Genomic DNA, 25,000 nt, shown 5'->3' with positions numbered 1-25,000 from the left:
TTATGTCATAGGGGAACCGATGAAGGCTGTGTCACGTTGATTACTACTTTGCTTAGGCTATATATCTCCAAACATTACAATGTAGCAAAAGCAGCTGTTTCAAATTACACAGCGATCGTGAAAAGAACTATACATGTAATGAAAGCGAAGCGATGGAAATACTAAATATACATTAATCGAACCATATACAGTGACCAATATAGGAAGGGAATCTTGCCCGGATTAACTGATATAAATGTAAGGCGACACCTACATATTATATACTACATCACTGGAAATGAAATTCCATTATTATATGAAGACTCTTTAATAGATATTCCATCTATATACAATTAATGTTTCGCTCCAGTGTATGTGCATTCACGCTAATAGAAGGTGGGTAGACAATGATGCTCTAATACTGGGTTTATGTATAATTTAAAATTACAGATTTTGCGTATATGCAGTATACTGCCACAAAAGCTGTTTAAGAGCAGGCATAATTGTGTAGGTAAAGTAGTGATTTGGGATGATAGCCGAGTGGGTGTCTTCAAAACAAAAGAAAGACTGCATCTGTGAAGTCTTTCCACAAAGCACAAACCTTGGTAACGTCGCTTGTAGGAGACCAGCAACCGTCGATGTATACCAGTCGACCCTCTCCACGCTCCCGATGTTATCCAAGGGAAACGCAAAGGCTGATACAGCGACTATCAATACTATTGTGTCTAGTACATGGCCAATAAATTATTTTATCAAGACAGAATTATCAAATGCAAAGTTGACCTCGGCGGGATTTGAACTTAGGATATAACGAGTCGAAAGACTTATGTCAAATCATTTCTTCGGGCGCAGAAACAATTCAGTCTAATCACTGCTCTAGCTATGCTAATAATTATAAAAATAGAGAACAGAGAGTAGTAGTGCAAAGGTACCGAAGAGAAAAATATACAGGTGTGACGACAAAAAGGTATACAAAAAATAGTAATAAAGAAAGTTTAAGATTTAGTATAAAACTTTTAGCGTTTAATTCTGAGTTCACCGAGATATTAATCATTTAGTTTCCACAATTGTTGAGCTCAAACCTAATGTTATTCGTGTTACACATTTAGGCATATGCTACATTTTTTTTTTATTTATTTCTCTGTATTTTTCGTTTCTTATCATTAGCAAATATTCAAATCAACCCCTTCATTTATATATTATGTGCAAAATGTTTAAATTATCTAAAAACTTCTCATACGTTAACACTTTGTGATAATATCCTGCATTTTGTTGGAAATAAATCAAACAAAGAGAGAAAATATGATTTGAAAACACTTCCAAACGCTAACATGTCTAAAAAATATTTTCGGCGGATATTTATTATTCATAAATCATATTTATATCTAGAAATACTTCAAAATAATATTTTTTTCTTCTATAATGTTATTTCTAAGACAAAAACTTTAATGTAAGTATTATCAAAATAACTATAGGGAAAATATAATTAAATCCTCATAAAGCATTCTACTTTACTTCACTGTCTTTACAACATTATTTGTACCTTTTTTTCTTGCTTTGGAATTTTTTTTCTGAAGTTAATATGTCATCTTACTAATCTTTTCTATGGATAATTTGCAAATAATTCTAAAAACAAAACGATAAGAAAGGAAATAAATAGAATCATTCTGTATACTTTGTCTCAGAAACTTATTTATCAAGCACTTAAATACATTCCAACTCAACAAATTTGGTAGAAATTTTCTGAAGAATTAATTTCTATCATATTTTAGAATTATCTCTGTGAAAAAATATCTGATTTGCATAAATCTTTTCCAATTTAATTTCAGTGTATAAGGCATTACGTGAGCAAAACAAAATCAATAGCAAATCTGGTAACAAGATTGCATGGAAAATACAATGGTCTTCCACTAAAACGAATTTACATTCCTTGTTTGTCTTGCAGACATTGTTTATGTTGTAAAGATGCGTTTGGTTGTTTCTTCAGTATTTATAGAAAATGTTATGCATATAATCAATGTTGTAAATTGTGATATTACGTCACCAACGTAAACAGTTTTTATGTGTAATTCTTAAAACCCGTTATACGGGAAGGTTGTTAGCGATTGAACCATCATCGCCATCGGTATGATGCTAAAAGACCCGATAAATGCAGCACAAGGGAAACTACCTTCTCGGACTGAAAGTAAAATATGCTGTTAATTGCAAGATATATTTGATGTATCTCAAATTCGTTTATATTACATTATGAACTCAGAACAAGTTTTTGCCCGGAATATATTATGTCTAACATATAACATATCCAGATTCGCTTAGGTTCATATTCTGCATGTATATAATTACCATGGACAGCCAAAGACGAAAGCCATAAAGCATCCTTTGAGTTCCTAGAAATACCAGACAATACAATTCCCTAATCACACTAATGTTTCGCGAATGTGGAGGGACGCACGGGATAATATATTTTTTTTATATATTGAGTTTAATAAATGTGGGGATCACAAATTAAATGTCTTTGCAAATTTTTAACTTGGATAATTGTTTGTTTTAACAACAACGGGACAACAAAATCAACTCTTCATACCTTTAATGTAACTTTTCTTTTCAGCTTGTTACCTCAAAATCTTCTCATATATCGAACAGAAGTAGTTTCATTCGATTAAACGGGTATATAATACGTACATAAGTATAAGATGACCTCAAATTTAAAATATGTTGAGGTTATATATTATATTGCTTCGTAGTTCATTTTGCTGATTTGCTGGCAGTATCGCTCTGGTCTATTGTTTGTTTTTGTTGTAATTTCACGTGCGTCTCCAGGAAGCCTTTGTCTACTAATACAACGTCCAATCTCAATTGCTCTATTGTATACATTACAGCTTATTGTATCTCAATTTCCTTAGCAGAATACATCATTGAGGTAGTTTGTTTCAGTTGTATTCTTAATAAACACGTATATTATACACAGCGCAAATATGTTTTGTCTACTGCAATACTCGTTTCTTTGAGATTTAGCCATGATAATTCTGATAACTCGAGCATATATAAGGAAGCGAGACTATTTCAGCTTTATTTCGAAGTCAGTCAACTGCAATTTTGCGCAAAATTCTTATTCAAAATACACTGATAGTTTTTTTCTGGAATTTTCATCACTTGAACGACGGACGTTTGGACTAGAGCTAGTAATCCATCACTTCCACTAAACAGCACTGATGTCGGATAGCTGTAAATTTGTGCTGAATCCATTCAGCCTTTGTGCAGCACTTTTTTCCCTATCAGTGTCCTAAAGTACTAGAGATATTCTGTCACAGAACAATTGACCAAGAAATAGGTTGTACATTGTTTCCTGCTTCCAATGAAAGTAATCCTTAAGCACCACTTGAGAAAGCTCTTCAGAAAAAAGTATATGCACATTTTAAAACAATGTTTTACCTTATGTTATTAATCCTTACGCTAATGATAAAATATTTCATCAAGATAAGTGCTTTCAATTATGAACATCCGTAAAGTTGATTAATGTTTCATTCTATAGTTCCTTATGATGTTAGCGATTCAAGTGCATTTATTATTGCACTGGTATTTCGATAAAGGAATGCGTTAGTGTCTAAGAAAAGAAATAAAGCTCCATTACTGACATTTAGATAAGAAACAAAAAAACAGATTTTCATCTTATCCTCCCGAAAATTGTCTTTTCACTGTTCTGCTTACGTACTCGATTTGCATAATGGATTTTCGTAGCATGAAAATATAAACAAATGTACCAATGATTAGGTGGAAACATTTAAATTCATAATCTGGTTTGAAGCTGTAAGCTTTGAAGCCATTCTCTATAGACATTCTCTTTCACATTAATTTTAAATAACATATCCTCCGGAGCTCAGCTAACCTGCATAACATGGCAGTATTTTTGTTTTTCCAACGCAAGAAATGCATCACGCCCGTTAAACTTGTATTTGATGGAAGATTTGTTGCGAAATTTCTACTGGTGCAGCTTAAAATGAAATGTAAGAACGTATTAATATCAGAAATACTTTCTGCAACAAATATATACAATGACACTGTATATTATTTTATGTATTACAAAATGTTTCATTAGAAGTTAGCATCCTAATATAATTTTCAGTCAGTCCTGACACTAATTTCAGTATCTTCTTGAAGTTTCTACCATATTCGACATTTTCTATCGTATCATTCAGATTTAATTGGTATATTTTCTTCCTTCAGCCAGGATATATATATATATATATATATATATATATATATATATATATATATATATATATATATATATATATATATATATATATATATATATATATATAATAATAATATTATTAGGGACAAAATCCAAAATTACAGGTAAAAAACTCAATTAAAATCAATTTATAAAAAATTAAAATTAAATTGAGCCTTATAGATAAAGTATATATAAAATATATATAGTTTTATTGTGCTTTTAATTATTAATTTTTCTATATGTGATAGTGGATTTTCATCGATGAGTTCTTGAAAATTGGTTATTTTCCCTAAAACTATATATATATATATATATATATATATATATATATATATATATATATATATATATATATATATACATATATATATATAGTAATTAGAAAATGGAGGAGAATATGTGGCACCCATCGACTTGCAGACAGTGTATTCCGTTGAGTTAATTAACATATTTTGTAACTAAAATGACAAAACAACATACAAATGCTTATGACATACCATGTTATTATTAACAATCGAGGTTACAAATAAACCGTATATAAGGAATTTGAGGATAAACAGAAACTTACAGCTGTTTCGGCCTATCCGAATAGCTCCTGCCGGAGTGATTAGCAGATGAAATACTGTAATGGGGGTACATGCATGATTCACTAGGCCTCTTCAGAGATTTACAATATTCAACACAAATGTAAAGTTAAAAATTTTTTAAAATTAAATAAGAGTAAAATAGAAATAAAAATAAGAATACAGTAAAAACAAAATAAATAAATGAAAATGAAAATATAAGAGTATAAGGCACATAAAAAGCCTACAAACAGTATATAAGGTCAAACAAGTAGTTATAGGCACTCCAATGCACATGTCTGTGTCTGTGTTCATAACCATACTTGGATATCGAAGGATTCAATGAGATCCCCCGGAAGGATGAGCCCGAGACCAAAGCAACTACTGTATTATAGGAGAAATAGCCACTCATAATAAGAAAAGTTGTGCTGGTCCCATTGAAAACCTCACTAAAATGAAAACATAATAGACCTGACGTAGTAATTTGGGACAGAGAACATAAACTGTGTGCACTTGTGGAAAACAGTTGCCCAGCGGATGTTATTATGAGGCTAAAGATCTGCGAAAAAGAAATACCTACGCTGAACTATTGAGGAGACTACAGCGACGTGATCCAGATTATGAGTTGAAGTTGCACCTGTAATTACAATGTAATAGACGATCTAAATGCCAATCTTGATAAATTAGGCTTCTCAAAACCAAAAAGGAGGAAGCTGGTCCGAAAACTACAGGTCCAAACCATCTCTGGAACTGTAAATATTTGTAAACTTTCCCAGGATTTTATAATTTATGTATGTCTAGGCATGTAACTATATGAATGACAGTACATATATAAAGCAAAACATACAAATCTGCACATATACAATGCATATATATATAAATACCCTGTTGATCTTGTTTAAATTTCAATGATGGATCTAGGATCTAGGTTAGAATCCCGCTCTTTCTCTGTTGGCAACATCTTGAAATAAAACTAAATAATGACATACATAGATACACACATGCATGCATAAATACATACATACGTACATCCATATATATATATATATATATATATATATATATATATATATATATATATATATATATATATATATATATATATATATATATATATATATATATATATATATATATATATATATATGTTGTTGGCACTCCGTCGCTTACGACGACGAGAGTTCCATTTGATCCAATCAACGTCAACGGAACAGCCTGCTCTTGAAATTAACGTGCAAGTGGCTGAGCACTCCACAGACACGTGTACCCTTAACGTAGTTCTCGGGGATATTCAGCGTGACACAGTGTGACAAGGCTGACCCTTTGAATTACAGGCACAACAGAAATAGGAAGTAAGAGTGGGAGAAAGTTGTGGTGAAAGAGTACACCAGGGTTCGCTACCATCCCCTGCCGGAGCCTCGTGGAGATTTAGGTGTTTTTCGCTCAATAAACACACACAACGCTCGGTCTGGGAATCGAAACCGAGATCCTATGACCGCGAGTTCGCTGCTCTAACCACTGGCACATTGCGCCTCCTCATATATACATACATACATACATACATACATACATATATTCCCATACTTAGATTATGCGCGTATGTGTGTATGTAATCCTGTGTGTGTATCTCTAGAGAGACTTCATTATAAATGTCAATATTAATTTAAGTGGCCACCTCAAGGAGACAGGAAAGGAAGGTTCTAAAATAGTCATATTAGACATTGTTCGTACGATGTTGCAAGTATTAAAGCCATGTTAGTCATTTCATGCTGTATTAATTCAAAGTGTCTCTTTAGCAATAAGAGTGAAAAATATATTTGCTCTCTTTATGGGTCTCTGCAAATGAAGCTTTAATTATCTGGACATCCCCAGAAATGTTGGGTCTGTTGCGCCCGGGAAATGTTTGTAAATCAAATTCCCATCGATTGGTATGAACAAATGCTGTTGGTATTGCGATCCTTCGAATGTACCTGCGGAAATAGCAAATCGAAATACTCGATAATCAGCAAGCATTTCAATTTACCTAAGACTTCGGTTACAAAACAACTTCATGTGCTAGGAGAAGTATCTAAATTTTGTCGGTTGGTCCATTGATGTCATGAGGCCGCTTTCCAGTTTAATCACTGAGTTGCTGTTTGCTCGTCATTGAATAGTAAAAGAGTGAAAGGCAATGACATCCAATCGGCTTTTGATGCGGAGAATAATTTAAGACAATTGGATGCAACAAAGTTTGTAGTGGATATTTTTACGACTCAGATTCAGGTATTTTTCAAAGGAAATATACGAGATGTCTATGAATTCATTTATAGTAGCAAAGTTTATTAGCCGGGCTGATCACACACTTAACAATACGACAAAAGTGTACTAACATATTTGGTAATACGATTATCAGATGTGATATACATCTTATTTCCTCTGAGGAGTAATCTTATTTCCTCCGAGGAGTAATCTGATGTGCCAAGTCTTCGTTAATTGTTGAATAGAAGGTTTTAGTTGTTGCACGAGTTTCGCTAATTGTAACGTTTTGACAATCTACTAAAATGGGTATAGTATAGAATATTTCCACATATGCTAATTAAAATTAAGTCAAAGTTTTGTAGTGCCCTACTCTAAGATTTTTCGATATTTATTAGTAACAGCTCTATACAGCCCCACATGTCCTCCTTCAGACAGCTAAATATGACTCAATGTTGGTGGTACACTGAACACGGTTGAGAATGCACTTTTCTTGTATTTGTTTCGAATGGAATGTCTTTCGAGCCTGTGCCGCTAGAATACACTGACAACCACATTAGCATTCTCAATGGAATATGCTAATTACGCTAACAATATTTCAACATCTACGCATATGATGGCAACTTATTTATCATTACTTTTATATGTCATGAGACTCTTTTCTAGCTGAGATATCTTGTTTCGCTTAACAGCTGATATTATTAAGATACCAATCAAAGGGAGCACTACAAAACAAAGTTGGAGGGATCTTGTGTGCTGGATTGTATCGATTATATCGCTCTACTGTCAAAAACAAAATTTCGGCTAGAAGATTTAATTAGGAAGCTCAGAGATCTAGGAGGTAAGATCTGTCTCAGAAATAGTTTCAAAAGAAAACGATGATGTAGATTCACAGCAGAACTCTGTCTTCCATGTTCAGGAGACAGCGGGCTGTGAATCAAGTAGACAGCAGTGTCAAGACAAAAATAAGAAAAGACCAATAGACAGAGGTGAAAAGCAATTTTCCCCATCTCTGTCCATCAGAGTACAAACGTGACTTCTCTACCTTTTTCTCTCCACCCGCCTCTATCTCTCACAACGGTATATAATGCGCTTAACTATGAAAATCGAAATCTGTAACAAAACACCCTTTTTGCCTTTATTTCTTTTTAATTCTCTCATATTCTTGCCTATATTTTGTTTTATCTCTTTTAACACTGATGTGTCATTTTTAAGTGTGACAACGCAAAACTCACATTATAAGCATAATGATTGAAACAGCGCATATATGTGTGCTGGTGAGTGTGAGGCAGTGTAAGTGTTAGTGCTTGTGGTGTGTCTGTGTGTGTATGTATGTGTGTGTGTGTGTTTGAGTCAGAACGCGTGTGGATCTGTGTTTATGTGTGGGGGTGTAAGTACAAAATAACGATATGTGTGCATGGCAGTACACGCTCAACGTATCTAAAAAAAAACCTGGTGATTACTCGAAAAAAACGTTAATGTTTATTATAGCCATTTCCACAACGTCTATGTGAAGAAAATCGAATGGATCGAGAGAAACATTACATTAATCCTGAACGTAAGATTATGTTTCGTTGATTGCAAACATATTCCATAAGTAGGAGAAGACTTCAAAATATAAATATATGATCCAGCTTATCAACCAGGATGTACTATGAAAGAATTCTCCGCAAAAATTACGAAATTTATGAATATAAAGTAACTTAAGCATCCATAGTCACCCATAAAGGTGTGCTTATATTCCAGCATATATACACACAAATTATATAACACATTGATACAGATCCTGAATTGTATAATTAATGTACGCTCCTATACACTAATATGCAAAGTGAAATTCTTGAAATATTTTACCTCTTCAGAAAATGGTGTGACGATAATTGCCACAAATAATCTTCAAATAGATTAGCAAATCAAATATTGAAGTAGCAAACACTTGTGCATTCAAAAGTTTAGATTTAATGAAGAATAAAATGTATTTAAAGATCAAATCTCAGCTGATATATCTAATATAGCTGAAAACGAATATGCATTCATATTCAACATAGTTTCCCGTGAATTAATGCTATTAGTTTATAGAAAATTGTCAAGGAATAAGCACACATGTAACCTAACCTCACATATGCACTTTCAATGTTTATGTATATGATGTATGCGCATTTGTGAAGGCGTGTATGAGCACACGTATTTGTACTTATGAATCCGTAATTGTGTGTATGTGAGTACAGGAAATTGGGAATGTGAACATATTTATATCATTTTATATGAATGTACGAACTTAGCCTTATTTCATTGAATACATACCCATGCATATATTTACATGCGTATTTGCGTATACAGGATAAATCTATGAATATGTAAGTATTTACGTGTGTGTGTGAGTGTTTGTGTGCATGTGTGTGTTCCACTTATGAATTATTTTACAATTTAAATCTTTCAGATACTAGCGATATATTCTTTTGAAAATAAATTGGATAGCAATAAAATATATTGACATTCAGATTTGATAGAGCAAGTTATTACTGATCAAATCATTACAGAGCTTCTATTTTTATCGCATCTATTTAGATATGAGCTTAATTTAAATAATAGGATCTTGAATAGAAATGGTTTGCCTTCTGGGTTGATATTTCAGTGTCTATATTTATATGTTTTATTTTATATTTTGACAGGAAATTAATAGGAGTTAGCAGAAAACATCTGTTTTACTGCCAGAAGTTACAGTAATTCACTCTCTTTCCAGACAGGCTTTTAAACCGAACATATGTTACTTCATATAGATACTTGAGGGCTAACGTACTCCACATAAGTATTCGATGAAGGAAGGAACTCTCATAATTAGCACAAAATACTGAGCATTAACGATAATTGTTGACAAATACGAGAACATCAACTCTGATTTTCAACGTGTTCAACATTTTAAGCGGGACATTAAGTGTACTCCGAGATAATTATTTCATATGTACGGGGATAAACTAGACATATTTATGTTCTATTATTCTTCTATTACTGTAGTGTATATTGGAGCAAAATTAGATGCCGTCATTAAACGATTGCTGATGTCTTATATGAGTTTTGGCAATGAGGTTCTTTACATGAGAATCAAACAAAATTTGGTCGGGTAAAATTGATGTATGTTTAGCCTTCATTGTATTAGCAAAGGAGTAAAACCTAGTCATTAGTTAGATGGACTCGCGATCGTAAGGTCGCGGTTTCTAATCTCGAGCAAATGGTCTATTGTACCTTTCATTTCCCGTCGGTCCCTAGAGACAGCTAAAAATGAAAAACCAATGGAACTCAGCATTTAACATTGTCTTTTTGTTTAATGGCAATTTTGTGCTTTCAGCCTAAAATAGTCTGTAAATCGGCATACTAGTTATAATGTATGACGTGGGTCTGTATAAACTCAAAGTATACTTTAAAACAATTATCATTATTTGTCATTCTCTTAAGAGAATGAGTATTTGATGGTTAGTTTCAACTGATGTGTAAATGAATATATGCAATGCTTTTGTTTATGTACCCATGCATTCATTGGTGGTACTATCTAATTCAATTATGCATTCGAAATCAAAATTTGTTGCTTTTCCCAACTTAATCTCCCACAAAACGTCTTTTCTGGAAAGTTTTACGATATGTTGCACATATATAAATCAACGGCTGCGAGATCCTGAATTGAGATGGAATCATTAATGTTATAAAGAAGTTACCTGGCATTCAAATAAATTGTTACACTACTTTTGCCTTTTTAAATGTCTTACCTTCAGTACATTAGTTGGTAATTTCAAAGAACATACTTTACTGTTTATATATTGGTTTGAAATTTTGGCACAAGGACATCAAGTTTGGGTTGGTGGCGGCTAAGTCGATTACACCAGTTCTCAAATGGTACTTATTTAATCGTTCCCGGGACGATGAAAGGCAATATCACCCTAGGTGGAATTTGAACCCAGAGCCTAAAGATGGGCGAAATGCCACTAAGCATTTTCCCGGAGTACTTATGATTCAGCCACCTCAGCGTCTTCATTATTTATTTATTGATATCAAGTCATATATACTTAGAGCTATCGATTTCCATCAGACAGAAAATTATGAATCAGTAAAACTATATAGTATATATATTGTAACATGAACGTTATTTACATTCATCATTACCAAAGAAAAGGAATCATCTCTGCCAAAACTTACTACGCATTTTCAAATACCGTGCAAGATAGAAAATGGTTATTCATTTGCCTGTGTTGACATCTGTTTCTATTCTTAATGTATACCTGTATTAGGGCCAACAAATGACATTCGCAAATGATATAAGATTCAAGATATAGTAGAACATCATAAAAGTTACAAATCCATTTAAACTGTGTAAAACATCAAAACTCTTTAGAAATATAAAGTATATAAATAAAAACAGTGGTGCAAGAAACAACATTTCCAATAAGTTATGTGATTTGAAACAGCGTACTCACTTTCGAATATATGAAGTGGAATTTTAACAACGTTGGCATTCTACGTATTTACACCCCACTCTCACAAAAAAATGTATGTGTGCATGAGTGTGTGCGCGAGTGTGTGTGTGTGTTGTGGCCGAGGACTCCACAGACACGCGTAGTCTGAATGTAATTTTCAGAAAGATTCAGCCTGACGTACTACGTGACAAGGCTGACACGTTGGACTACAGTTACTACCTATTTTTTGCCGGCCGAGTGCACTGGAGCAAGGAGATATAAAGTGTCTTGCTGAAGGAGATAACGCACCCGCGGGAAACAATCTCAAGACGTCACGATAGTGAGTCGAATGCCCTAACCACTAAACCACACATATTCACTATGTATGTATATATAAGTGTATATAGGTGTGTGTGTGTGTGTGTGTGTATGTGTGCGTGTGTGTGTAGAAACTCTACGGCAGTTCTATGGAGTAGTTGTTATGATGGTCAACAAGCGATCATTAGGGCGTTGATTCAATAACGAGAACCTGAGATATACTGTTCTTTATTAAAACAATTCATTTCATGTTGCTAAACTATACTCATTTGGAAATTACTAGCGATCGAGAGTAGATTCTGTTCTACATCGCTCTGGGTACCACAAACTTGTTCCGTTGAATTAGGCGTCAGTCTATCGAAAGTGTGTTTATGTCTCCTACAAACACTTTAGGAACTTAAAAATTTAAAGCAAACATGGAACATGAACCAAGGACATACTCGCTTGCCAGTGACAGTTACAGCATTGTATATGTACATATGCGTGTGTGTATATACAGAAAGAGAGAGAGAGAGATTGTTAGATATTAAGATAGGGAGATTGAGAGAGAGATAAACTATCGATAATCAGTATGTCCACAAAACAGTGGCTAAAAGCAGTAACACATATATTAATATATATGTAAGTGTATATGTATGTGATTCTATTTAAGTGCGTGTGATGGAATTTTTGTCTACAATCGGAATTGCCGTCTAAGTACGGAAACGCAAGACTATTTATACCTGTATCAAACTATTGTCTATGTCTCTGAATTTTCTTTCATCCATCTATCTACGCAGCCTATCTTTCTATATATAGGAAATTTGTTTCTGCCTGACTAGCTTGAGTGAAAATGAAATAATACAACTCTAAATTTTCCATAATTGTAAAGATTCTTCATAAATGGTACTTCATTCCATTCGTTGCACTCATTTTGATTGCATGGCTAACTAAATTTTAAAATCGTGAAACTGTCCCCAATTACAAAATTTAATAAGTGGATATAAGGAAGATAAATGTACATTCGTATATGCATGCATTGTGTATGCGTGTGTGAGAGTTTCTCTGCGTATATATATATATATATATATATATATATATATGTGTGTGTGTGTGTGTGCATGTATGTATGTTTTTATACCAATATATATACTATATATTTATATATGTACCTATACACCTATATATTGATGTTTGTGTATATCTACACACACACACACACACACACACACACACACACACACACACACACACACACACACACACACACACACACACACACACACACACACACACACACACATATATATATATATATATATATATATATATATATATATATATATATATATATATATGGGAGAGAGTGTCTGTGTTTGTGTATGAATACGTGTAAATTGTATATGTATGTAAATCGTGAGCGAGATAAAGAATGAGAAATGGAAATAAAAACATTATATCTTAAGTGCTTCAAGAATGAAAATTAATACTATTTGAAGATAGTGTTGTAAATACAAAGAGGGGATATTGGAGAGAAATTGGAAAATATGATTGTTATTTGAAAATGTTGAATGATATATACCACATTTAGAAAGAACGGGTAACCATAGGAATGATATTTTAAATAAAGAAATTTACATATAAAAGAGTGAGAAACCGAAAATGTCTACAAATGATCATATTCTTTGAGGAGCTAACAAAAGAGGACATTACATTAGAAGTTAAATATGCCTCTGCAGTGATAAAACTGCATTACGTGTATGTAACGTTTTCTTAACTTTCCTCACATATATATCCTGCTTCGAAGTTTATCATTTACAACTAATATGAACTAAGCAGAAATGAGGTTTACAATTTGTGTGATCTGTTAGAAATCCTAAGAATGATTTCGAATGTTACTACAGAAGTTTCTGGTGCGGGGAGGTTTTAAAAATCATTTTCGTCTACTTGATTACAACTATTTCATTTAGATTACAGCTCTAAATTGATATATTGGTGAACAGTCAACGGCGTTGGAGATCATAAAGATAAAGCTTGTAATTGAGGATAAGTTAGGTGATTTGGGTGACTAAAAGCCATCTAACTATTGGAAAAGATTTATTTGCATAATGATGATACATGCTGGATATCAAAATGCCGAAATCAGGATTGCTGTTCAATGTTCTGTGAACATGGACAGCTGTAACGGAGAGTATGAAGCTGCGGTCAGCAGGAAAGGGCAGGAAGGCTTCCTGACAGCATCTTCAGGCCGGACGTCGTCTAGCAAATATAGGACATGTTGGTAGAAAGTCCAAACAAAGGAATCTGGGATTTGACGTGAGAGATGAATGTTGGATCGACTACCATGGAGCTGGCTCTGAATGAGAATTTTACAAACGACTCGTACAAGAGGCATAAGGGACACATTCTCACAGCCAAGACCAAGAAGAACCGCTTGATAAAAACAAACTCCTGAAGAAGCTGAGGTATCCGTAAAACCGGGGAGAATATATTTCTCAGAAGAAAACAGCTTCTGCTAGAACCATTTGTGCAACATCCAGAGCAATGCTGGGTGGTTTCCTACAATCAATGTGTTGTCTCACGTATCATGAAATTGAACTTCATTAAATTCTATTGGTCATCGGGTGTGTTTCAAGACCGTTATGTGAAACTGCAGAAAACTGGGCACACTCCGCGGCTGCAGAAGGTTGCTGCTTGTAGGCTATATTCGTTTTAGTGAAATTAGGCTCCTTGCCATTCCTCCGGCGAGAGTCAGAAGTGATTGTCTGGGCACGACTGACAAAGAGATCAGCGAGTTGGTGTCCGAGATCTAGCTATTCGAATATTTTCTCAGGAACACAGAAGGGAAAACATATGCCAGGTTCCGGAACCGACTAGACACCGGGATGCAAGCTGAAAGCAGCTGCATTGGAGTAAACTGTTATCTCACATCTTGTTGATATGTTGTTTTTTTTAAATACTGTAACTTTCGATTATGATATTTAGTTGTCTTTTCGTTTTATGCAAGTCTGTCAAATTTATCGAGACACCCTGAATATGTGTGTGCGCACGTGTCTTTATATGTGTGTTCCTGTGTGTGTGTATGTGTGCGTGTATTGATGCTTACTTTTTATATTTTATATTTCTCTTTCTCTTTCTTGTTGCTTTTCTGTCACATTTTATAATGTAGAGATTCCATTGTACAGTTGGCAAATGTACGTACGCTCGGTTTAAGGCTAAAATATTTCTGCTATCCCAGCAAACTATTAAATTTCTTACACTCTACAGTGACATAGTCTTCTTCCTGCTGTCTGCAAATCTTTAAGATAGTGGAGTCATCCATTATTAATAATGGTCCCAACACTTTAAAATCCTTCTATTTCTCTTTCCTCATTGATAAACTGTATGGCTTACACAGATCGAGATATACGTCAACTCACAAATTTGGTAATTCACTAGTGCGATTTCACGTTAAAGAATTTCGATGCTTTTGCCCCAGACAGCAAAGATTTCGGTTGCGTCTGGCATGCAAATCTCTCGCCAAAGTTTCCGGATTTCCGACTCTTATATTAGAACGATGTAATATTCTAATAACTCATCATCTCTGAATGTGTTCACAAAATATTATTTGTCCCACTCTAGTTCAACTCTGGAGTTCTCTAACCTACGTATCATCAGATTCGTATAATAAAAGTTATGAAGTAAATTGTAACGTGTAGATGTTAATAAGCGGATTCACCAGAGAGTAGCTGCATCATCTTCTCACTACAGTACATACCCTAATTCAAGCTTCAAACACGTTCTCTATGGTTGTTACCTTTCACTTAAAGTTCTGTGGTATCTGTAAGAGATGTATACTCAAGCGTGTGTAACCTTAGCAGATACGTTAGATCTAGACATCATTATAATGATGTTAATAAACCTTGACAGCTCTTGTAGTATAAGTTAAAGCACTTTAAATGGAAAACGGATTGATTTCAGCTTTTCTGAGGCTATACCGATATTGTAAACGATGTACACAGTGTTTAAACGGACGAAGAACGATGCATTGCAAAATTAATGACTAAATGTTATGAGTTAAACAGCAATTTAATTTTTCATTTTTTACATACTTTGATATCTTCAAACGAGATATAATAATTAATCTGCAATTAGTGATATGATTAATTTCTCAGCAAATTAAACCGGTAAATCTCGACGTTGTGATTTGTGTATTCACTAAGAAAACTGATTGGAGAATGATATTGTTTTTAATGAAACAATCAATCCTTTTCACTTAGATTTGAAACAGAAAGATCAATTCATTAGTTGTAATCATCTAATAACATTTTGTGTATTGAATTTGTTTCACTTCTTTGCGTATGGGATGTATTGCTATTTCAGAGCAAGAAAATCTTTAAGAATTTTTTTTATCATTTAATGATACTATCACTAATAGTATTAATATTAATTTCTTTTCTATACGTAACGCAGTAAATTCTAAGTGAGTAATGTGTCGACAGGGCATTTGACAGAAAAAAACTGATAGCTTCTAAATAGAATAACATTTTGTTTAGTTTGTCATCCATATAAATTTGTGTTAGTAGGTGAGATTTTGTGTTGTTTGCAAACACACACACACACACACACAAACAGACACACATACACACAAACAGACACACACACACATACACACGCACAATCAAATACACAGCGACAGAGAGAGACAGAGATAGTCAATCATATACATATCTACAAATCAAATAATTAACAATACACCTATTCAACGATGTAGTAAATATATATTAGAACGCAGAATTAAGTATCGCTATTTAGATAAATTCCCTAAGCTACAGTCAGGTGTTTTATGTTATTTTAAAGCATTCGTCTCAGTTCAATATAGAACATTACAAAAACGCATAACGCATTTACAAAACAAAACAAAAAAACATTATTACCAGAAAGAACATCTACGTGCAATGTTATCTGTAATAAACAATAGCAATCACCTAAAATGCAGGTGACTTGGCCTCACAGAGAGCTCCGATAAGATATTACGTATAAGGTAAATTTGGCTGTTGAAGCAAAAATAGCAGCTTATTCGATAAAACCAAGAATGATCTCTGTTCAAGTCTTACTTAATATATGAAATCCAAAACTATAGATAGAGTGAATGATAGAAGAGCAGTTGTTTTAAGGGAGATGTGTTTGAGAGTGTTCAGGAAAGCAATAACGTTCTGTATTGAAGAGGGTAAGATAAAACAAGTTCCTCCAATGACACTTGGATAATATTATAAGAAATGATTCAGTCTAAGACAAGGATGCTAGTCAATAAAACATATATTGGTGCACCAGCATGACCGCAGCCACTTGGCTGAAACACATAAATAAATAAATAAATATCCAAACCACGACAAAATCCTACTCCATATCAGTAACTATATTGTAAATGTTCATATGTATTCATCAACAAATAACTAAACAGATACCAAAAGTAACATGGAGTTAATATATATGTATGTGTGTGTGTGAGTGTACGTATGTATGTATATGTATATGTTAACGAAAAGTTAAAACTAGTAGAACGGATATACACTTTAATAAAATTATGAAAATCATGATCATAAATAAATTACAGCTATACTGCGAATAACAACCGCCTTCTTAAAGATACCTTAAAATAAATAAACAAATCTTAATATTTAATTGCACAAATGAATGTTAAACGTTCAAATTGATTGCCATAAAAGTTTAATTGCAGCAAGGCGCCTCCATAACAATCGCGTGAGTATACATTCATTCATTTAGTTTGCATGTCGCGAAATCAATAAAACAAAATGCCAACTAATGGAGACAGTTATTGTTAACTATACTTTGTCGAGTTCTAATCAATAAAATTTACTTCTTTAACATTATAATTGTGCATGCATATTTTTCACTTCATAAAATACGATATAGATTGAATTAAACTTTTCTATAATATGTGCGGTTCTGTATTCTGGCTACTGTAATTAAATGCATTTGTGTGTATATATGGAACTCTATGCTGTTTGTTGAATGCTTTTTCACATACAAAGATGCAAAATTTTATGTGTGTATTTGTTTGAATATATGTATATATATATATATATATATATATATATATATATATATATATATATATATATATATATATATATATATATACCAACACATATATATACATAGAAATATATGTAAATATGTGTGTGTGTGTGTGTGTGTGTGTGTGTGTGTGTATCGGTCAGTAATTCATAAATCAAAAAGGAGGCACGCTCTAAAACATTAGACCAATAATGTTTAGAAGGTCGTTGGCTATACCCGGTCAGAGAGGGGTTTTTGGTTTTCGCACCTATTCTGCTAAGCACTTTATAGGTGCGAAGCGAATGTTCTCTCTCTGATCGGCCCGAGTAAGCAGCATTCTCTCTATCTCTCTCTCTCTCTCTCTCTCTCTCTCTCTCTCTCTCTCTCTCTCTCTCTCTCTCTCACTCACTCTCTCTCTTGATACACACACACACACACACACACACACACACACACACACACACACACACACACACACACACACATATATATATATATATATATATATATATACCCACTCCAGATACTATCGCTTTACATCTAACACATCATACAATCTATTCTCGAAATTGTATCAAATCATCCCACATTCATTTAAACTTTCACCGTGATTTGATATACAGACATAGTGAAACACACGAGTGCGGAACTTTCTGAAACGCCTTTATTCCCCCAAAATTAAAAAAACATATATACGTCATAGAATTTGTTGTATATAATGATATATAAGCAGAATTGTTTCGTTGCACCTTCTCTCGAAATCAAATCAAAATGTAGAGGCATCTCTATTATGTAGTAAAATATGAATGAATCTATATTTTGTGTTTGTTTTTGCCCATGTAGTTCATACGAATCTTTCTGCATTTCTCCTTACACACAGCAAAACTTTCATCTGCCGTTATATTATAGATGTATCTGTATGTCTAGGTATTTCAGAAACTGGTCCTCTATCGGACGTTTTGACACTTCCGACCTCACCTCCTGAGTTCTTTTATCTTCTTATACAGAGTCTCTTGTTTAGTTACCTCTTTTCATTTTAATCTAATCCTTCAGTTTCTTATTCTCCATCATTCCTACACGAAGAAGAGCACCAAACACCCTTCTAACCTCCTCATGGAAAATATTCACTCTCCTATTCTTCTGACCTTTATAGTAACTGAAGTCACTGACGCAGACGCTCACCGGAGTTCATGAAATGTCAAGAAACATTTGGAAAATATTTTCACAACATTTATTAATTACTAGTAATAGAACGAATAAAAATATTTAATTTGTTTAGAAAATTAAACTGAAAAAGACAGAAACCTTGATATATAGGGTACATTAGATTTCATTATCCTTCAACTGGAATTAAATGAAAATGTGTGGACAAAATAGTTCATGGAATTCTTTCATTATTCAATACTTTCGTGTATTCCCATTGTCACCTTATATCCATAGCCCACACTGTATGCCTTGCTCGAGACTAGTTCGTCTTCCTTCAAAAGTGAAACTCTGCCGTCTTTCTATTTACTGTCTTAAAAATTGACGAGAAAATGAATAAGTTTTAGTAAACCTACTTAATGATATAATGTTATCTTTTTAATGTGGCCAATATTGTAATTTCTTGTTTTAACGTTTCTTTAAAAATTCATTTCTAATATACATAGCTTGCAATAGCTTAGAAAGAAAAGATCGTATCTAGTTAACTGCATTTTTTTTTTGCAACAATGAATCCGTTATGCCAAAATGAAATGACAGCGCAGATACAAATTTAATAACCAAAATATAAGATTATAAATGAGGACAAATCTTAAAGATTTGGCTTCAAACTGATCTTTAGGCCAGAAAACTGTATCTACAATGTCAATGGATAAAGGAAACTCGTGCGAATAAAAGTATAACTGTACAATCCGTGCAATTGACGGAGGCACATAATAAGCCATGGGCAGCCTTATTCCTCTCATGAAAAATATGTCATCCTCATGAATATCAGTCTAATCATAGAGATTAATCATGCATATCACTCATTGTTTAGAAGCCTTAGGTTAAGAAAGAAAACAATATGTGAGTGGGTAGATGATCAAATAATCTGGTTTGTCTAATGTAAAATACAAAGAACAAGCAAATCTGATACTGAAATTCACCCCTATGACAGGAAAACACATAGGAGAATATGGTTTGACACTTTCATAAATATTTATTGTAGAAATGCATGCCAGAAAGAATGTACGTTATAAAAGGAGGATCGTCTATGGCAAGTTAAAATGTGGCTTAAGATCGGTTAATGTACGTTTGTGGTCAATTCAACAGAAGGCTATAACTTAAAAGCTACGTTAATGCATCATATAGAAAACTCCAAAACGCTTAAATACCTCGCAAAAGCTATATTTCCAATCATATGCAATGCAAGTAAAAAACATCTTAGGTCACTACATTAGTGTTTCACTATTGGGTCTCCTACTGCTTTGTATTTAATACCACTTCATATGCTGTTGCCCGAAATTCTAGATTAAAGTTTATGACATGAACCTCGCCCTCGATATAATGGATCAGAGTGTGGGTGAAATAGTTAAAGCGTATTTCCTTTGATAAAAAAGAAATAACTGTTATGGATGAGATAGGAAAACCATAGCAAGTTTAGAGATCTTTCAATGATCTTCATAGAGTAAAAATGATAAAAGGAACTCTTGAATAAATTTACACAGGAAACAATATCTTTAAAACCCCAATGTATTTTGAAAGTGTTACGGCGGATCTTTTCATTTCATATCCACTCACACAGATACACATACACACACACGCACACACATAAACCTTGTAGCTAATGTAGCATTTTGTGTAATTAGTGTTATAATTGGTATTAATTTTAGCACAATAGTGATGACTGTTCTGGATTGTAAGGTATACTGGGTCAGTATTCCTGATGGCAGTTGAACTCAGCTTAAAGTAATTTGTGGTCGGCAAAGTTGTATTGTTTTTATTAATTCTACCTACAAAAGGGGCGAAATTACCCATGAAGTGGCAACTAACTTTCAGGTTATATTCATTGAACTATTTGCATAACGTATGGCTTATAAGCAAGTGTTTACTGGATAAACGTAGGAGGAATTTGGCTCTATTAGGTCTGACATTTAAAATAAGGGTACATTACTTTAATTTACCTAATACACTTTAGCATTTGGGAATTCTTGTGCCAAAATGATATATGTTGGTACTTGACACCTGTGATTATGCTAGTATCATATCTGAATCTCCGGACGAAAAGATTTCACGCATTGACATTGTCGCAAAGTAAAGAGAACAATTCCCAGGAAATCCTGAGCTTCTATCTGCCTTTGCTTCTTCACATAAAATGAGTAACACTGTTGCATCTTAATGACTGCATTTTAAATTCTATACTGGGAAGAGAAAAAAAGGTTTTATTAGTAGTGACAAAGCACGATATTAACTGTAGATTCCAAGTAAACCGAAACTCAATTTGCCTTCTTAAGGTATGTATAGCAAGTTTAAATTGGAAGGAATGTGTATTTGAAAGCATATTTATATATGGAAAAGTCTGTAGAATTAAGCTTGTTTCTTTGTATATATGTGTTTATGTGCGTGTATATGTATGCATGTTTGTTTTTCTACATATATGTTTATGCATGTATGTATGCATGTTTCCGGAATGCGTATATGTGTATTATGTATTTGCCAATGTGTATTGAAGTACAATGCATGTTTTTTTTTATAATGTAGCATTGTCTCTGGATATATACACATATACATTGCTTGTTTGCTGATAACAATTAATACTTTTAAATCATCAGTCAGCAAATTATCCAAAAGGTGTTTAATTTCCCATGCTCTCTTCTTTTCTCTAACACTATTTTCTTCTCTCATGGTTCACTTTGGTTCAGTAGCGGTTAGTGTATCTTGTTACCGTCTAGCAAAAGAGATGAGAATACCTTCAATATTATATTTAGCGTTGGTAAAATAAACAATGTCCCCCGAGCCATCTTCGAGACTGAATTAGGGTTGTTATTACAGTCGTCTCTGAAATTTGGGCTAAATTTCTAACATAATCTAAGTCCGTTATTGTAGAGGAAGGGTATCTGGAGCTAAACGTTTTTGCAAAGGGATAACAATATTCGTTGCTATGATCAACTGAAATGCTGAGAAAACAGAGATGAAAGATGAGTTATCAATGTGCTTCCTTGGAAAACACAGGCACGAATGTCTAACTATTCGATGTTTCTGTCTGGCGAAAGCATTGTGCCTTGAGTGTGTTTGAATACATATGAGTGATTTTCTTGGCAATATGGCATATAGTATCTCATGTGGGCACCAATACGCTATTTGATTTTATTGCATATATCATTAGTACACAAAATCAAACACTTCTAAGGAATCCATGTAAAACAGAACGATGTAATGAATGTTTGAGTAAATGCCCTGCATAATTCGTATGACTTTCACTAGTTGGACAATTCGTATTGAAACCATTCTGGCTTCCATAGACACTTTTCTGAAACTTTCGTTGGATAGAACTGATTATTAGCACAAGAACGGATTATCAGTTTGATATATATTTTAGCCACCATAGCTGTTCATGCAATGCAGTGGTGATTTTATACTGGGATTATGTCGATTTTTATTTAGGAAAAGTGACAATACAGTCTTCAATACATTTATTGATTGACTTTTAATTGTTGACAGTATTGCACACTTATATACGTACTGTTGTCATTCCTCGTAAAATAATCTATAGATATGTTGTCAGGTACATTATAACAATAAACCGAAACACAGTTACTGAACCAGGAATTTCATACTCGAACATACAATGAAGTATCAAATAAGTAAATTGGATTAACCAGTATACATTAACCTCGAATAAAAGGATGTTTGTAAGCAGTGCGTTGGTGGAGAGTTGAAAATATTACGAGATTGAAACGTGCAAGTACAGCTCTTCAATCTTTTTCCATTTCACGAATATGTTGTGCATATAGACATACTGTTTATATTCATTGTAATATAGTACTGGATAATAATTCCATATAAACGGTTCATACAATCTAATATCAATGTTTCTGTGGCGGGGGTGCAAGTGAATATGTGTGTGCTTTGTCAAAAAAAATGAGAGCAACAAAATATATTTCGTTTCATAACAGTTCGATAACAGTTTATTTATTTATGTACAAACCTTAGATAGAAGCGCAAATATACACAAGACTAAAGTATAATTTCATCGATAGGGGCATCATCATGGCTGCTGATCCAGGGCTTCATGTTGTCGCTGGCTTTGTGGTAGTCGTAGTGAAGGTATTTCCTATTGGTGGATGTGAAATGGGGTGGGTAGTTTAATGTTAAATATATTAGTAGCAGTAACGGAAAAGTGGGTGCGATGATTGTTGTGTATATAAAGTTAAATGCAATAATGTTGAGAAAAAGGACGATTGATTATTGTGTTAAGGTGAATAGTGTTAGTAATGATCAAGTAGATGATATTGGTTGTAGTGCTTATAAATATGATTGGTATAAGTATGTTGAACGTTGGTGCGATGTTGGTGGTGTTCGATGTTGTGAAGGTGGAGGTGGCAGTGGCGATATATGTGACGGTGCTGGTTGAACAAATAATTATTATAATCAGTCCATTTCTTTACATTACCCTCTCCTGTCTTCCTCCTACTCCAAAAATACTAACGTATTATCAGATTCACCACCACAGCTTACCTCCCCCACGCAGCGGTATCATCCATTTGTTTATAGTCATTCTCATTGTCATCACACGTATCCCACAAGCATCATCATATACATCAGCATCAGCATCTGAAAATGGCTGAGTGACCGATAAAGAAATAGACGATAACATGGATAAAGTGTGTTTTGGAAATGTAAAAAAGATTTAATCTCTTAATCCTGCACAAAGCAATAGCTTATCAATTATGACTACATATGGTACCTTAAAATGTTTGTAATTTTATACATACTAATGCCTTTTCATGTCAATTATGCCTATTTTAGAGTTATTTATACGTGAACATAATCATGTGCAAAGTTCTACTTCAAAATAAAAAAAAAATGAGATTTCTGTCTCGATCGAGTTGGATGACTCCTAGGCAATTAACTTACACTGTGACCATTGTAAATTAACTTTAGTAGACACATAATGAACGGAATCTCGTCAAATGAAACATATTTTCCTACTTTCAGTTAAATTTAGGCCATATTTCTAAATTAAGCTTCGTGATTCTTCACATAGATTACGTGGAAATTATAACATACAATATACTATTTCGAATAGTTAGTTACCGTTACAAAAGAAAAACTTTGAATTTGTACAAGATTTATGTACTTATTTGTACAAAAGAAACAACAAAAATAATGCTTTATGCATTAAATATTTGATAATATTTCCATTATGTCAATTCAATATAACCGGCATTCTTGACTTACAAAAGCCAAATTAGTTCCTTTGATTAACAATATCAACAATATATATTGTAAAAGTGTAGGTAAAATACATGACATTTAACAGACACACCAAACTGTTGTATAATTATTGCATTGGTCTCTATTCAATTGAATATTATCAGCACTCCATTGATTTATATTATAGGAGCCTATTTATTCATTATTATCATACAATATTCATATATTACCATTCTCATTACCACCAATATCATCATAATCAAAATTATTATCATCATAATGTTGTTGTTGTCTTCATAATCACCATAAACAATATACCCTTCTGTCATTAATCTGTTTAATTTTTTATGTGTAAATATTAAAATCATTACGATAACAAAGCAACAATACAAAATATAATTTATTTTATATTTTATTAGCGGTTAGAATACATAACGTACAACATGTTCAGTTTCTACGCGCAGATATTTTAAGGTGAAAGATTGTCTCACAACCCAATCAGTTATATGTTCTGCAGTGATGTTATTTATTTTAATGAATTCAGCAATCTACTTTAAAAACACCTCTGAGAGAGAAAAGTGTTTGATATACGCGTATCATCAGTTAGTTTAAAAACACTTATATTTATGGTGTTAATTTTTGTTTTCTCTCACTTCTGTCGTTCGCTCTTAAATATCAGAAGTTAAAGAATAGATATTTTAGGTCAGAAGGTGTAACTGAAGCGAAAAATAAACACCTTTACTAAATATCATAAGGTCTTGAAATACCAAATGTATCATCACCAATAA

The sequence above is a fragment of the Octopus bimaculoides genome, chromosome 1, assembly GCF_046866305.1.
Source record: "Octopus bimaculoides isolate indiv1 chromosome 1, ASM4686630v1, whole genome shotgun sequence".
NCBI classification, from domain to species: domain Eukaryota; kingdom Metazoa; phylum Mollusca; class Cephalopoda; order Octopoda; family Octopodidae; genus Octopus; species Octopus bimaculoides.
Note: the sequence above shows the minus strand (reverse complement) of the source record.